Source organism: Schistocerca cancellata, chromosome 2 (assembly GCF_023864275.1).
Source record: "Schistocerca cancellata isolate TAMUIC-IGC-003103 chromosome 2, iqSchCanc2.1, whole genome shotgun sequence".
Taxonomy (NCBI): Eukaryota; Metazoa; Arthropoda; class Insecta; order Orthoptera; family Acrididae; genus Schistocerca; species Schistocerca cancellata.
Window position 1 is genome coordinate 429,320,094 of NC_064627.1, and position 16,280 is coordinate 429,336,373.

The 16,280-nt window shown below is 41.7% G+C and overlaps 1 protein-coding gene and 1 non-coding gene across 2 annotated transcripts in view; both read left to right on the forward strand.

Moving 5' to 3' along the window:
• The first annotated feature begins 3,121 nt into the window (after positions 1–3,121).
• The window catches only part of LOC126161902 (uncharacterized), a 66,084-nt gene continuing 52,925 nt past the window's right edge, over positions 3,122–16,280 (forward strand). Inside the window, exon 1 of the mRNA XM_049918062.1 lies at positions 3,122–3,219. The gene's annotated coding sequence lies outside the window, so the exon portion shown is untranslated. The remainder of the gene's footprint in view (positions 3,220–16,280) is intronic.
• On the forward strand, positions 4,219–4,292 carry Trnat-ugu (transfer RNA threonine (anticodon UGU)). Its single transcript has one exon. It is a non-coding gene; the product is annotated as a tRNA-Thr (tRNA).

The following is a 16,280-nucleotide window of genomic DNA, read 5'->3' on the forward strand; positions in this document are numbered from 1 at the left end:
AACATGTGTTCTAAAATGCATAACCTCAGAGTTATGAGCACTTGTTTAGAAGAGACGTGTTTCACAGTAGGAAAGATGAACAGGTGCTCATAGCTCTTAAGGTATGCACTTTGCAGCGAGTGTTTACTAGGCAGTTTTCACTTCTTTTGTTCCGTACTATCTTCTCCCAAAATATGGAAAGTAAAGAGATTGCAGTAGAAGAGATGTGTTTCACATAATCGAAGATGAACAAGTGCTCATAGCTCTAAAGGTATACATTTTAGTGCCCATGTTTACTATGCATTTTCTCTTGTTTTACTCCGTACTGCCACCTCTGAAAGTTGCTTACCCTACAGTCTTAGTAACACTAGTAACGGTTCATGTTTTCCACCGTCAAAGGTATCAGAACGATTTTCGCTTACAACTTTCGACTCAGTCGTTTCCTGACCAGAGTCCCTTACCTCAGACTGATACATTTACCATTCTTCATCATCCCTGAAAGTTTGTAACATCGTCACGGAATCATCCTGTGGCTGCTGGATCGGCATCAGTTGCGTATGCTTTCCTAGAGAGCGAAAAACAAGTTCATGTAGTGATCAACTGTAGAAGGTGCAGATGAGTGAGCCTAACGCGGCCTCCAAAAGTGAGCACGAATACACAGGTTGCTTTTCAAATTCTCTTGCATACTTCCACGTTTTCATTCATCCGTTTATTCATTCGTACGTTAATGTAATATAAAATTCTTGACTACACTTATTACTCCTTCTCCATTCTGGCCTATGGTTTAATTCCCTGATTTACGTACAAAAACCAAAGGAAAAAACCGCAACACAAAAAACTTATTGATGCTGAGCAATGAAATTTCGGGAATACATCTGTCTAGGTAACATATTTCAGTGATTAACATTCTAAGATCACAGGTTAATGTAAACGCAAGACAAACTATTGAAAATGTGAAATTCTGGAGCATTAATAACCGGTGTACGCGCCAGAACGTTGAATGAAAGCATGCAAACGTACATGCACTGTGTTGTGCAGGTGCTGGATGCCAGGTTTGTGGGATGGAGTTCCATGCCTGTGAAACGTCCCCTTAGAAAAATTTATACATGACTATGCTTGTACTGACACACAATATTTTTTAGCGCAACGCAATCTGACTTTCAGAAATCCCTACAAAGGAATGGCCCTGACTAACGTTAACCTGTACCTTTCACAAATCACTTACCTCACAAAAATCTTCGTTACTCGAACTACTGCAATACAGCGAGCGCCACTACTGCCAGCTAAATAAAAGAGTCAAACTACTGAAGGCACTAACTACTGATAGGCATAGTTAGCAAATGAAAGATTTTAATAGAGAACAAACAATGTATTTACCTTAATAGTCATCAAAAGTCATAATATATACAGCAGTTCATGATATCCAGTATTGAAAATTTCAAAACTCCGCCATCTCTCTCCCCACATCCACCACTGCTGGCGGCTCACCTCCAACTGCGCAACGCTACGCGCTGTTCACATCCAGCTGCCGCTGCCCAACACTACTGCTGTTTGTAGATGACGCTAGAGTTGTCGTCTGATGTCCCACGCGTGCTCGACTGGAGACAGATCTGGTGATGGAGCAAGACAAGCCAACATATCAACACTCTGTAGAGCATGCTGGGTATGTGAGCGAGCGTCATCGTGTTGGAAAACACCCTCTGTAATGCTGTTCATGAATGGCGGCACAACAGGTCGAATCACCATACAGACATACAAATTTGCAGTCAGGGTGCGGGGATAACCACGAGAGTACTCCGTTTGTCATACGAAATCGCACCCCAGGCCATAACTCCAAGTGTTGGTGCAATGTGTCTAGCACTCAGACAGGTTGGTTGCAGGCTTTCAATTAGCCACCTTGTAATCAACACATGGCCATCTGTGGCACCGAAGCAGAACCAGTTTTCATCATAAAACACAATAGACATCGACTCTGCCCTCCAATGAGCTATCGCTTGACACCACTGAAGACATACATGGCGATGATTTGGGGGTCAGTGGAATGCACAGTACAAGGTGTCTATTTCGGAGATGTCCTTGAAGTAACTGATTTTTCACAGCTCTTTGTTTCACTGCCGTGCCAACTGCTGCTCAAATTGCTGCCCTCGATGCAGTTCGATGCGCCAGTCATACGCTGAACACGGTGGTTGGTAGTGCAGGGGTCCGGTCTTCTTGCGTCAGTACATTTTCGTGACCACCACGGCCAGTAGTCATGTGCAGTGGTTACATTCCTACCAGATCTTTCTTCAGTATCGTAGATGGAACATCCAGTTTCTCGTAGCCCTTATTAAACGACCTCGTTCAAACTCAGTGAGGTGTTGCTAATGGCATCTTTGTCGCTTTAAAGGCATTCTCGATTAATACCAATTCACCACGTCCAGTCTCAAAGGTAATTAACGCTCACGACCTTCACAGCGTGTATTTAAAGCAAACCTGATTTACACCTCATAGTGGCGCTATTAGAACCACCGTTACGCGAAATTTCAACAGACATCATCTTTCAGATGAAAGTTCGCCCTGATAGCTGAGTGGTCAGCGCGGCGGTCTGTCTCGCCAAGGGGCCCGGGTTCGATTCCCGGCTGGTTCGGAGATTTTCTCCGCTCAGGAACTGGGTGTTGTGTTGTCCTCATTACCATTTCATCATCAGTGGAAGGCAACGGCAAACCACCACTGGAATCACTTCCCTAGACGCTCATGCGGTGGACCTCTCGGACGAGGCTTCCCCCATGACAAGACCTGCCGTAAGGCGGAACACAAAGTTAAAAAAGTTTCAGATGTAGAACGACGCCTACCAATTTTCGTTTATGTCGCATAACTCCCTCTTGGCGTTGCGATTTCCTTTCCATAAGTATATATACCTGTTTCTTTGTTTTCCCCCCAACACAGGTTCTGTTCTATGAATGCATTTTCTCTTACTGAACTTCTCCTTTAGTTACCGCCCACATCTTCGACCTGTGACTCATGAAGGTTGAAAGCGTTTCCACGCACGTTTTCAAGATAAATCTTTACCAATAGCTGTTAATGGCCTGAAAAAAAGTAGCTCCCTTATCACACGTTATATCACGCGATTTTTATCGGTGCGTAATAACACACGCTCTGGGAGAGGTCAGATATAACTGGATACGGAGATATATATTGACAGATACACGCACGCTCGAAATGTTGGCTGCGAGCTAGAGAACTGGTACCGTGTTCCCTCAGGTAAGACACAGAAATTTGAGATCAATTAATGTTTATACAACTTCTTAGAAGTATCCATTGCAGATTGCTGTCATTGGCTCCACAGTTTTCCTCACCTTTATTCTCAATTAAAATGTTATTTCGAAAACGCCTCACAGCATGACTGTTTCTGTGATCTGTCGGGACACTGATGTGGAGTGTTGCGAAGAGGTTCTCACGCTGTGTGCCAGCCATCTTCGTAAGCACAGCTTGCAAACTGGGCGTGTTTTGAAAGTCGCTGAGAATGTTATGTCCTCAACAGGAATTTTACTTTATCAATAATAACTCTATATTGCAAACCAAACTCCACTAATTTTTGCAAAACATGGATTAAATCATTTTCAGTTGCAGAGAATTTATTTTGGTAGTACCTTCTGTTGTGAGCAGGCGAAGCTACTTTCACCCGACCACAACTGTGGGATCTTTGATTGCTCGGTGAAGCAGCACATCAAACTAGAACACATGAAATATTAGTTCTCTTTATTACAAAAACGAATAACATGATTACATAAATGAATAACTTTGACACACTTCATTGCTACTGGATTGCTGGGTAATTTACAACTGACATGGACTAGCAAAGCATCACTTGACGTACATATTAACTAACTGTTCTCCTACAGTACAATGTTTCATCGTTAAATGAACAAGTCCATCAGAAATATTAGCTATCACGTTGTCCTATACTGTAATATTGACTCATTCAGAAGAATATCAAGATGGTATCTGTTCTTTCGGACATGTTCGAAAGAACAGATACCATCTTCATATAGTTCAGGCTAGCCGGCCATTGAACTTCTTATGTGCGGATGCACACGTGTTGCCCGAACTGTTATAGGACTCGGTAAGATTGTCTGCCGCGAGTAATGTGTGTAATGGGCACGGACACTACGAATGTAGTGTGTGGACATTAAGTTCGGAATGTGCGTCTCACGGAGAGCGTGCAAGGGATAAGTCCCTGCAGTCGCACTATCCTCTGTGTCCCCGGTGGCTCAGATGGATAGAGCGTCTGCCATGTAAGCAGGAGATCCCGGGTTCGAGTCCCGGTCAGGGCACACATTTTCAACTGTCCCCCTTGATGTATATCAACGCCTGTCGACAGCGTAGGGTCTTGATTTAATTATCATTTCATTCAGATGAGGTCGCGAACTGAGCAGAGGTCTGACTAACTCGACTTGCAGCGGCGCGGTTCCTTTCTGGGATTAAACCAGCACCTACCTGTGAACTCGTCGCAGCAGATTGCCGGTAGGAAAGCCGAGCAGGAACCTAGTGTGCTGCAACGAGCACCAGGCTGTATACGACGTAACTATTCCAAGAATCGGCAAAAGGTCTTAATTTTGAATGAAAGGTGGAAACACTGGCAATATCTTGGTACATTCTGAAGTAGAGAATTACACGTTCACTGCCAAGCCCGTGGTAATCCTAACACAGTCATGCACAATCCCTTTCATTCACGTTATCAAGATCATGGTAACGTATTTCCCGAAATATGAACAGCTACTGAGCACGGATTTTTCTTAAATGAAAATGCTCGCCATACTATTAAGTTTATCAGTGTCTAAAGCACTCCAGTTTTTAGTCACCATCCAGCTCAATATGCCACGCGGAATTACTGTCTTTTTTCATATACAAAATTTCTTAAAAATCCGTACTTTCTAAAAAAAAAAAACACGCCAGAATAGGTATGCCATCACTTTAAAGCACTTTTGAGGTATGTAGCACAACTAAAACCAGCAAACTATAACTTCCTTCGGAGCTCACACTACACACGACTGTACCATTGAAAGGCTGGGCAGCGACTACTTAGACTGCTGTAAGCATTCTATATCTCCAAGAGAAAAGACGCGCGTAGAATACTCCGTCCTGATCGGTCAGTTTTCTTTAAGGTCAATAGAAGAATATTATTCTCCCGCGTTAGTCCGCGCTTTTCATGACTAACCAGTCAACAAATAACACATTTTCGAATTGTACTTTTTCGCGAAATAAATATTTAACATTATGATATTTTATTTATACTTTACATTATTGAGTATTTTCATCTGCACTCGAATTAGCTTTCCTTTTACCATAAACTTACTTAACATATTATGATACAAAATTCCATGTCATCTGCATTCACACTTAAAAATTTCTCACGCTAGTTCGTACGGCGTCTGTCAATATAACAATGATCTACATATTTACTTTAGACCACATTCACGCATCATTCACACTACTAAAACATATACAGAACAGTAGAAACAAAAATAAACAAAAAAGCCTTCAAGAAACAAACAGAACAATTCACAAAAACACTCTGTTGACCTATTTCTTGAACGTCTCTGTCCGCTACTGCACTTTGGCGGGTGAAAATTAGAACTACGTACTCGACTAAACCCGCTCCAGACCATCTGTCAATACAATAGCATCTTGCATTTGGTTCTAAACTTTAGAGAGACGACAGAAGTGCAATATAATGACAGGTAGAAGTTGCTTCATGGTATTACTTCTAGCTTTCATGCCTGAAGCGATTGAGGGAAGCGTTGCAGCCCGGAATCAACATGGGTACGACCGGACACCATTAATCCGATACATAGCACAACTAAAAGACTAATGCATGACGCTAAAGTTTCTGCAGTGTCTTACTTCTTGTAGCCGAACAAGTCCCTTCTCTGACGTCACTTGCTGTAGTTCATCACAGACAGCGCCGAACAGTATGATGTTACAGTGCAAACACCTGTTAGCTACACAACTACTCACAGGAAATTTCTGTTACTTCAGAAAATCTGAACCCCTCTGTGTGACAACGTGGACAGCTTTTCTCATTGTTAAACAGAAAACATGGGTTGAGTCCACGTAACATCTGACAACTAAGCTGCGAAGGATAAGTCTGCAACCCGTCGTTAACGGTTGGCGAACCTCCAGTATTGGCATTCAGTAATTGCTTGTTTAGAGTATTAAGTAGCTTTTAATCAGCAGACCAATGACCAACATAATGATGAGGCTGCAAGACTAAGACGAGTTTTGTTTTGTCATATATGTTCCTCTACGTAACCCGCCAAGCGGGGTAGCGCCTTGGACAAGACACTCAACTCGTGCTCGTTAGGAGTAAGTTTCAAATTTCGACCAGCGATCCAGATTTAAGGTTGCTGTGGTCTCCGTAAGTCACTTGATTCGAAAATCGGGGTAGCTTTTTAAATAGGCTACAGCCGATTCACTGTCCCATCCTTGTCCAACGTGAACTTGTGCTTCGTTGCTGATGACATCGTCGTCATATGCATTTCTGACTGGCTGTTCTAGCTGGCTGTTGGTTCTGTTTATGCTGTAAAGCAGTCGATCGGTAATGTAGGTAATCATGTTGGCTGACGCCTCAGAAGCAATACTTGGTGACTGCCTTTGCAGTTTTCGCCACAAGTATTTCATTGTGGTTTCTCCAAGCGGTATAGAAACAAAAAAAATTTACAAGCTAAGAAGGACAGGAAAAAATGGCAGTTCGTGGCAGTATTGAACTGTGATCTTAGAGAGGGTACTTCAACTGTTTAGTGTTGAAAGAACTGTTGATCAAAAAGACGAAAAACGAATATTTAGCCACATGGTGTGTTTCTGAAGTGCACTGCACTAAGAAGTACAGGGTTATTACAAATGATTGAAGCGATTTCACAGCTCTAAAATAACTTTATTATTTGAGATATTTTCACAATGCTTTGCACACACATACAAAAACTCAAAAAGTTTTTTTAGGCATTCACAAATGTTCGATATGTGCCCCTTTAGTGATTAGGTAGACATCAAGCCGATAATCAAGTTCCTCCCACACTCGGCGCAGCATGTCCCCATCAATGAGTTCGAAAGCATCGTTGATGCGAGCTCGCAGTTCTGGCACGTTTCTTGGTAGAGGAGGTTTAAACACTGAATCTTTCACATAACCCCACAGAAAGACATCGCATGGGGTTAAGTCGGGAGAGCGTGAGGCCATGACATGAAATGCTGATCATGATCTCCACCACGACCGATCCATCGGTTTTCCAATCTCCTGTTTAAGAAATGCGGAACATCATGATGGAAGTGCGGTGGAGCACCATCCTGTTGAAAGATGAAGTCGGCGCTGTCGGTCTCCAGTTGTGGCATGAGCCAATTTTCCAGCATGTCCAGATACACGTGTTCAACCGTTTCTTCGCTCACTGCAGGCCGACCCGTTGATTTCCCCTTACAGAGGCATCCAGAAGCTTTAAACTGCGCATACAATCGCCGAATAGAGTTAGCAGTTGGTGGATCTTTGTTGAACTTCGTCCTGAAGTGTCGTTGCACTGTTATGACTGACTGATGTGAGTGCATTTCAAGCACGACATACGCTTTCTCGGCTCCTGTCGCCATTTTGTCTCACTGCGATCTCGAGCGCTCTGGCGGCAGAAACCTGAAGTGCGGCTTCAGCCGAACAAAACTTTATGAGTTTTTCTACGTATCTGTAGTGTGTCGTGACCATACGTCAATGAATGGAGCTACAGTGAATTTATGAAATCGCTTCAATCATTTGTAATAGCCCTGTATGTACGTTTGTTACAGCAGCTACGGTTTGCTGTGAAAATGATGTAGGGCTACAAAGCCACATGGGAAATGCTTCAAATGATCACCAAATTCTCGCTGAAAGATATTCCGGATATTTAACCGGTATTTCTTTCCTTGCAAGAACTAGCAAACGCAAGACATAAAAACCATCGTGTAATGCATTTACAAAAATCCAGAAATTCGCAGCCATTTTGCATTCTTAATAACCATCTCTGCTGTATTGTAGCCAACGACAGAAACTCGCAATAAAAAAAAAGAGAAACACGAAAATAAATCTTGCTTAATAAGTGTCACCATATTGCCCCTAAAACGTTGCGGTGAGATATCGTCGAACGACCTGTAGAAAATCCGGTGGTGACCCGTCGTACATAAACCAAACTCGTTGTCTACAAGGTAAAGTTCTCCCGTAGCGCAGGTAATTCATAGCGCAGAAATCGGTGACACATAGTACCTGCTAATCTATTTGGTGAATTGTATGGCCCTATGAGTCTGCCACCGACAATTCCTGCCAATACGTTAGCATAGACGAGGTCCTGATACCTCACCTCCATGATTGCTCGAGCATTTGCATCTGCCCACGGTTGTATATAGTGGTAATTTACTATACTACCTCTTGTGAATCCTGTCCCGTCTGTAATCAAAATGGAGGCTGTGAACTCCGAATCTTCCACTGCCCATATCTCAACAGGTATTGGTTTCTGGACAATTCATTACAGGAACTTGTCTTCTAGTTTTTACTGATAATGCGTCCTGTAGGAATACGTGACACATTTTTAAAACACTCATTGCAGGCTTGTAATGTACTCATTGTACTGGCTTGATAAACACAGCTTTGTGAGAGGTTGCAACGCTTTGTTGTTCCCCTATGTTTTATAAAAAAAAAAAAAATGGCTCTGAGCACTATGGGACTTAACTCCTGAGATCATCAGTCCCCTAGAACTTAGAACTGCTTAAACCTAACTAACCTAAGGACATCACACACGTCCATGCCCGAGGCAGGATTCGAACCTGCGACAGCAGCGGTCACGCGATTCCAGACTGAAGCGCCTAGAACCGCAAGGCCACACCGGTCGGCTATGTTTTGTAATCTCACCTACATACCTTTTATTAGACCGTCTTTTTGGTTTTTTCTGAGCTCTCTTGGAACCCAGCAAAGAACTTCCTTGGTCCAGATACCACCCATCTGCCTAGTCACATGTCCCTCTTACCTCCAGTTCTTTCTCATCACTGTCAAAAATACGTCTCCCAAGACAGTCTTTTCCCAGACTCATTTGTTTGTTTTCATATCTCTCCCATTAATGATTCTCTGTTTTAAATGTCTCACTACCATAAGTCAAAACTGATAATACACAGTGGCTGTAAACCTTTCCTTTCACACACATCTGAAACATTGTTCTGAAAACTGTATTTGCATATCAATTGTGTTCCATGCTAATCTTATGTTGATTTCTGTCCCTCTCCATCCACACACTGTCATCAATCACTCTAAATATATACCCTCATCCATTGATTCTATGACTTCACACTGTTAATTTGCATTTTGTTTCCTTTTCAGTACGATGGTTGTACCTTACCTTAGTGTTTTTGCAATTCACTTTTAATCTTTGCTGTAAACTTGCTCTAGTAAGTTCTTCCATTTCTTGTTGCAGTTCGACTGGACTAGAGGTAAATAGCACTGTATCATGCGCAAAACAAATCTGGTTCGCATATATTCCATTAATGTATAACCCTTCTTCGTTTTCCTAGTTGAAACTTTCTCCAAGTTTGCCAAGAATAGTTTTCATTGGAATCTCCGTGTTTGATTCGCCTTTCAGTTCCGAATTTCTCTGTCCTGGTGGAAAACTAATGGGTGCTGTAGCACTGATGTATGCATTCTTTCTCAAGAGTTGCCACTACAAGTATTTCTGAAACTTAACTAAAAAAATTAAAACTTTCGAATCCCAGACGAAGTGGTAACTCTTACACCATTCTATAGTTTTGTTCAGATCTTGTAAATGGTCGCCCGTGGTGTATCCACATCTAAAGCTTGCTTGCTACTTTGCCCGATCAGAAACATAAGTTTATGTCTGTGTAATTGGTGATACAGACATGAAGCTTGTAGAGCTATAGTTCTGTATCTCGTCTGTCTCCTTTCTTACGAAGCGTAATAATAACAAACTTCCAGTTTCGGAGAGTTGCCACCTTTCACAAACATACTGCAAATACTTTATCATGTTCCTTTCGTGTAAATTTTCCTCCAGCTTTATTCGTGTCTATTGAAACTTCGTAATATCCTGATATTTCTCTTTTATTCATCTAGTGTTTCATAATCAGAGCACTTAGCGACTTCCAACAAATTTTAAACATTATTTCTCAACTTTTTTCTCGCTTACATGCTTAAAGTGAAATATTTAAAACATGAACTCATTTGTAAAGTAACCAGACATTTGAAGCAGTTTCATACATGGCACTTTGAATCTTTAAAGAATCAGGGGCTTACTAGTCATCTCCAAGACATCTGCGAGTAGTCTTGTTTCACTCAGTTTATTCTGTGTTGTTCCTGTTATTGTTCGCTTGAAACTCTTGTCTTCTCTCAAACAGCTGTCACGTTCCATTTTAGTTTCCTATGTGAAAGATCTTTTGCCTTTGTAAAAGCACTTCTGTTAAATAATTGCCCCTTTTGTCTTATCTGTATAATCTATATTTTCTAAGACGCTGAACTTGTTTCTTCATTTTATGTAGTATATCTACCTTACTATTCACAGCTAAATTCTCATAATCTGACTTTTGCTTGATGAACCTCCTTTATTGCCTCTTTATCTGTTTATACACTGTAATTAAACTACTTTCAAATTTCAAGTGAATGCAGATACTAGCAATTTGAAAGTAGTTTAACATCGTCACATCATGCAGAAGTAACATTGTGAGGAACTTAAACTAGGAAATTTACTGTGTTTTTCCTTTGTACTAAAAACAAATACAAAGCTTGTGCTTATTCGCGACATTCTCGCCTGATGGAAACACGTAATGAATTTATCATCTTCGCCACGTGCCCAGTTGGTTTTTTTGAGTGCTTCGGCAATTTTCCACCAAACAAATTTCTTCTCTCTCGGCATTTTTACTGTGGAAGTCTTGGATCGCAAGAGCACCTGTCATATCAATACAGAGTAAAAACTATGTATATAGCATTTCAGAGCGTTTAGAGGAGATCAAAAGATATGCTTTTTGTATGCGACAAAAATGTCACAAGTTCACCGTTTCCCTGCTACGGATCTGTGAAGATTTTGATGCTAGTGATGTTCAGAAGCGATATTCAAACTGCCATGTATCTGATGATATTTTACAAAATAAATGAAGGAATCATGATGTGGCGGTCCTAAACTACTTTCAAATTTCAAGTGAATGCAGATACGTAAATTACAGAAGTAACAACAGATACAAAGGAAGAAAAAGCAGGTTCATCAAGTAGAAGTAAACACATCTGTTATGCTGATATAATGTATGAAGAACCTCATCATTTTCGTTATTTACGTTCACGACAGCTGCAATTACTTGACTGACGTAGCACTGTAAAATTAGAGATGTTCGATGATTAAAGAAAACTTTCATCCGGGATCACACAGACTACCCTCCAGCAAACTATACAGCAGACTTTATCAACTAGACTATTTGATAGGTCGTACATATGTTTTTCATTTCATTAATCATATTTTTATTGACATCATCTTCCTGGCGCGTACTTTAATAAAATACTTGAAGTGCTTCCATGTGTCACTGAAGAAATCAGAAACTGAGATATAGCAGCTACTGACTTGCGAAATAATCGCTAACGTAAATGTCTTCAGTTGCTACTAAATAGAGTGTAAGCTTTCCTCGCATTTGCTGGACGTCGGTAATTAGTGCTCTGTTTTTAAACTGCCTCCTCAGCTGCTATGGGAAGTCAGCGAAAAGCGTCAACCGACATACGTACAAAGTTTTGGAATAATTTTAATGAAAGCTGGAGCTGCAATTCAATGTCTAGTGCACTACTTACACGCGTTTCTCGCTTACCTACAAATTCGGACACCCAAATTCTTCTTTTCCTACACCATTCTGCTTACTTCATCTAATACATGGCACTCGCCGAGCAAAATAATCCTTTCTAAATATCGAAGATCTCCTTCCTGGCTCTAACTATACAGGATATCCCAGGAGGAATGATCAGTATTCAGAGATATGACAGCAACGCTAATTTCAAGCAAAATACTTATTACGGACATAGTCTCTATTCGGAACGTAAGATACAATACATTTAATGCACATTTCCAGAGGTTGAAAATACAGCTGCAGTTGTAAGGTTCCTTTATTTGGGCGTATAAGAGCCCGAAACCTGTAGTGTGTTAAATAAAAGAACCTCACAACTGTACCGGTATTTCTAATCTCTGGTATACTGCTCAGTTGCGGATGTTCCACCGACAGGATTGTTTGTAATGCACATTTGTTTCTGGGCAAGTGGCGTGCACACATGTGTCTTACATACCGAACCTCTTTGACGTTCTATTCTAGCCCAACTTACCTTGTTGCTTTCAACCTCACTGCTCGGGATACCTTTCTGCCATTATACTAGCCCGTTGAACACCCAGTTTTCCATGGTGCATTGTGAGTGACGTATTGCGTGGGACTGAGAATGTATCAGACAAAAGCATCGGTTAACTGTGTTTTTATACACACTGGCTAAAATGCCACACACCTACACTGACGAAGAATATACAGATACGGCGTACCTTTACTGCTTCTGCGATGGTAGTGCTCCTGCTGCTGCAGCGCTTTCCGACAAGTCGAATTCTCGATCATGTAGTGTTTACGAGAGTTTTCAGCACACTGCGTGGAACAGGTATTCTTCCGAGTTCCCACTTTCTTCCAACCGTGTAGTTCAACAACCAGTGCAGGAACAGCAACACATTGTTGAAGTGGCCAGCACAGTGCTACTACCACCACACGGCGGCGTTCTGCACGTGTCAGTGTTCCACCAACAAGTGTATGGCGAACATTACATGGGGAAAAGGTTCTTTTATTCGGGCATATAACAGCCCAAAACCGGTCGTGTGTTAAATAAAAGAACCTTGCAACTGTAGCGGTATTTTCAACCTGTGGTATAATGCTCAGATGTCGTTGTGCGAAGCCCTGTATCTACTCGTAGCCTCCTCTACTGCTACTGCGGTTCACTGTGCAGAGGCAGGACGGCAGCAGGTTCAGTGAATGTTCGAACTTACAAGCTTCACGATGTAATGCACGCTGCTGGGGTGGATGGCCGTTGAGGCTAAGCACTCGTTACCTAGCTACTTGTGGGACGATGGTTCAAAAATGGTTCAAATGGGTCTGAGAACTATGGGACTTAACATCTGAGGTCATCAGTCCCCTAGAACTTAGAACTACTTAAGCCTAACTAACCTAAGGACGTTACACACATCCATTCCCGAGGCAGGATTCGAACCTGTGACCGTAGCGGTCGCTCAGCTCCAGACTGTAGCGCCTAGAACCGCACGGCCACTACGGCCGGCAATCTCAAAATAGATCGAGGCACAGGCATATCTGTGAAGATTCTTCATAAGTTTCTGACAGCATCTGAAAAGTCTCAGTTGATGTTTTATTTATTATTGTTATTGCCATTACTTGCTTCTGCAGTGAAGAAAAAGTTGTGAGGATGAATATAGCAACTCAGACTCAGGCAGTACAGTACTTTATCACTGCACAGATACAGATCTAGTACGGGACCCTTCACAAAATCAACGTCATTCTCCAGGAAATAAGCATCAAGTGATCAAGCCATGTGGCATTTAGTTTTTTTTTTTTTTTTTTTTTTGTGGTTCTCTTGACAATACTGCAGCAGAAAACACAGAATCCGAAATCTGTTGAAGGAATGTTTCAGTCTCAAAACAAAACCTCCATCTTCATTTCAGTGTAGGAACAAGCAGACGGACAAAGAGAAACCTCACCAGTGATCTATATACTGGAGCAACACGAATCCCATGTAGAAACTGAGATTCTTGCCTCAGTGAATACCCTTGTTCCATGTCTCTAAGAGACTCGTTTTAAGGCCCCTGTGTTAACGAGTATTAGACTACACAGAAAGGCCGATCTTGATGAGGTGAAAGTTAAGGGGGAGTGGGCCAATTTGTCAACGATGAATTGCACTAACACTATCTAGCAAGCAGTGGCTATTACAGTTGTAATATATCCCACCATAAAACGACTAACATTCTACCAGAACTTTGGTAAGATTAACACAGGCTATGGTTCTCCGGATGATTTCTTACGGGGATGGTAATCTTGTTAGCTGCTCTCTCATCCAAAATGAAACGAACATTGCCTCCAGGGTTTGAAAGTGTTAGCAGCGGACTGAAAAAGCGTGACATTGATGGTTCAATTATATGCCACTCAAGTATCTGTTTTATTTCACTGCAAACTGCCACTTTCTTAGACCATGGGATGGAATCGCTACTGCAGCAGTATATCTCATGGGGGCAGATATTGGTATGATGATCCTAAGAACTACAGTGGGAGTGGAAATGACTCTGATTAATTTTAAACCGAAATATGTTTTTAATAGAATTCACGCAGTAGCTGACTACGCATGGTTTACCGTTCTGGTTTTACTCTGGATAAGTAAGGTGCACTGTTCGATAGCGATAGGTTGGGTGGTGTGTGACCACGTAAAAATGCAGTACAGTGCAACAAAAAAGGTCGCAGTGCATAGCAAGAAAAATCGGTCTTCATATTTAAAACAAATCAGATCGTAGACTCTAAAATAAATTATGTAATTAAGAATATAGCAGTGCACGGATGGCGTGGAATGATCAAATCACCAAATTCATGCTTCACTGTGGAAAGAAATAGCTAAAACGTAGAATGCATGTATATAGATAATTAGTGATACATAAAGGGAATAGCCAATGAACTTTTACTCATTGTATCTCCCCCCCCATGAACCATGGACCTTGCCGTTGGTGGGGAGGCTTGCGTGCCTCAGCGATACAGATAGCCGTACCGTAGGTACAACCACAACGGAGGGGTATCTGTTGAGAGGCCAGACAAACGTGTGGTTCCTGAAGAGGGGCAGCAGCCTTTTCAGTAGTTGCAAGGGCAACAGTCTGGATGATTGACTGATCTGGCCTTATAACAATAACCAAAACGGCCTTGCTGTGCTGGTACTGCGAACGGCTGAAAGCAAGGGGAAACTACGGTCGTAATTTTTCCCGAGGGCATGCAGCTTTACTGTATGATTAAATGATGATGGCGTCCTCTTGGGTAAAATATTCCGGAGGTAAAATAGTCCCCATTCGGATCTCCGGGCGGGGACTACTCAAAAGGTTGTCGTTATCAGGAGAAAGAAAACTGGCGTTCTACGGATCGGAGCGTGGAATGTCAGATCCCTTAATCGGGCAGGTAGGTTAGAAAATTTAAAAAGGGAAATGGATAGGTTAAAGTTAGATATAGTGGGAATTAGTGAAGTTCGGTGGCAGGAGGAACAAGACTTCTGGTCAGGTGACTACAGGGTTATAAACACAAAGTCAAACAGGGGTAATGCAGGAGTAGGTTTAATAATGAATAGGAAAATAGGAATGCGGGTAAGCTACTACAAACAGCATAGTGAACGCATTATTGTGGCCAATTAGATACGAAGCCCACACCTACTACAGTAGTACAAGTTTATATGCCAACTAGCTCTGCAGATGAAGAAGAAATTGAAGAAATGTATGATGAAATAAAAGAAATTATTCAGATAGTGAAGGGAGACGAAAATTTAATAGTCATGGGTGACTGGAATTCGAGTGTAGGAAAAGGGAGAGAAGGAAACGTAGTAGGTGAATATGGATTGGGGCTAAGAAATGAAAGAGGAAGCCGCCTGGTAGAATTTTGCACAGAGCACAACTTAATCATAGCTAACACTTGGTTTAAGAATCATGATAGAAGGTTGTATACATGGAAGAACCCTGGAGATACTAAAAGGTATCAAATAGATTATATAATGGTAAGACAGAGATTTAGGAACCAGGTTTTAAATTGTAAGACATTTCCAGGGGCAGATGTGGACTCTGACCACAATCTATTGGTTATGACCTGTAGATTAAGACTGAAGAAACTGCAAAAATGTGGGAATTTAAGGAGATGGGACCTGGATAAACTGAAAGAACCATAGGTTGTACAGAGTTTCAGGGAGAGCATAAGGGAACAACTGACAGGAATGGGGGAAAGAAATACAGTAGAAGAAGAATGGGTAGCTTTGAGGGATGAAGTAGTGAAGGCAGCAGAGGATCAAGTAGGTAAAAAGACGAGGGCTAGTAGAAATCCTGGGGTAACAGAAGAAATATTGAATTTAATTGATGAAAGGAGAGAATATAAAAATGCAGTAAATGAAGCAGGCAAAAAAGAATACAAACGTCTCAAAAATGAGATCGACAGGAAGTGCAAAATGGTTAAGCAGGGATGGCTAGAGGACAAATGTAAGGATGTAGAGGCTTATCTCACTAGGGGTAAGA